We start from the raw sequence: 1,793 nt of genomic DNA, 5'->3' as shown, positions 1-1,793 counted from the left end.
TGCTTTTTAGCAGAATTCCCATGGAGACCTATCTCCAGCATCTGTTCTCTTCAGATCCCTTCAAGTCAGGACGTGCCTCAGACAAGAGTTTCTCTCCACTCCGCCCCCCCAATCCCAGTGTTTGTCAAATGTCAGCAAGTCCTGATGATAATGGTGTTTTTCTTCGTGTCAAAGCATTTCCCACCTATCCCAATCGCCCACCAATTTCTCTGCTCCCTTGACTATTTCCTTGACAGGATTTCAAGCCACTGTGAAACTTGCATTTTAATACTCAGCATGATGTTTTTCTTTTGTTTTGTTTTCTTTTTTGCAGATTAAGAACTATCATTAGTGGGTATCCCTTTCTAATACCTGGGCCACTGTGATCCAAAAGTCTGCCAAAAGTTCTGTGCTCCCAGAACACAAAAGAAATGGAGAGGCCAGTCAGGTCAGGGTGGTGAAGCAGAATGTTTGCAGCGTGTTTAGCTAACGTGCATAGAGGCGCAGTGTCTGTTGTACCAAGTGTTTGTCTTTGCCTTAAGCAGGATCTAAGCCTAAGACGGTGAAAAGAAGGATTCTGTTTAAAATTTTCATTTTGTGGGATTTGAGTACATAGTCTTTAGTAACAGAGAAATACTCCTGATCACAGGAAATGCGTTTCAATTAATGTTTCTTTATAATCAATGTGTTCTCAGGTCCCTATACACTAAGAGGGGTCTAGAGAATAAATTACTCTGGAAGTCTATGGTATAGCCATAAAGAAGAAGAAGGGGTGTTTGTATGAAATAAAAAACAGCGCTGAGTTGCGGCCGCCGCCGCCGCTGCCGCCATCGTGCCAGCCCGTCGGGTCTCAACAAGGCCGGGTGACGCTCCAGAAAGGGAGACAAGCCAATTTGGGAGCAGATTGCATCCAGCTTCATTCAGCAATACTACCAGTTATTTGATAACGACAGAACCCAACTAGGCGCAATTTATATTGATGCATCATGCCTTACGTGGGAAGGACAGCAGTTCCAGGGGAAAGCTGCCATTGTGCAGAAGTTGTCTAGCCTTCCGTTCCAGAAAATCCAGCACAGCATCACGGCACAGGACCATCAGCCCACGCCAGATAGCTGCATCATCAGCATGGTAGTGGGCCCCTCAAGGCTGATGAAGACCCCATCATGGGGTTCCACCAGATGTTCCTACTAAAGAACATCAGTGATGCTTGGGTTTGCACCAATGACATGTTCAGGCTTGCCCTGCACAACTTCGGCTGACCTCTTCCCAGCCAGGCACTCATGCTGTTTCCTCCTCCTTCCTCTTCCTGATAACTATTCACACTCCTCCAGATGCTCCAAATATCATACACAAATGAGCAGGGCCGCGGTGGGAGCGGGCGCAGTGCGCTGCTACTACCGAGGTATTGTGCATGATGTTTGGATGCTAGAATAGTTGCATCTGACAGGAGAAGTTTGTGTGGTACCAGCGCATGCCTTGGAAAGACTTAAGTAATGCAAAAGGTTGTCTTTTTTTTTTTTTTTAATCTACTGACAAGTTGCTCTAGTAATCCAAAGAAGTAAAGGAGAAAGCAGCTGCCTCACCGCCCAGATATTGATTTGTTCTGATGTTTCAATGGCTCATGATATAATAAAACAACAAAAATTTTCTTAAAAAAAATAAAATAAAAAACAATTTCTTGAGGTATTTATATGACTTAATTTCTTAAAAGGCTGATACATTATGCTAGAGGTGTAGTTATGTACCCTATTCTCTTTTTATGTGCCAGTATGAGGAGTCATGCCTGATATCCTGTTAGAGTGCCAGCATTTAAA

The 1,793-nt window shown here is 44.0% G+C and overlaps 1 pseudogene; it reads left to right on the top strand.

Annotated features, from left to right (window-relative positions):
- The first annotated feature begins 852 nt into the window (after positions 1-852).
- LOC140616564 (nuclear transport factor 2 pseudogene) lies at positions 853-1,530 on the top strand (annotated as a pseudogene).
- Positions 1,531-1,793: the final 263 nt, after the last annotated feature.

The sequence above is a fragment of the Canis lupus genome, chromosome 24, assembly GCF_048164855.1.
Source record: "Canis lupus baileyi chromosome 24, mCanLup2.hap1, whole genome shotgun sequence".
NCBI classification, from domain to species: Eukaryota; Metazoa; Chordata; class Mammalia; order Carnivora; family Canidae; genus Canis; species Canis lupus.
This window is presented reverse-complemented; position numbering and strand designations above follow the sequence as displayed.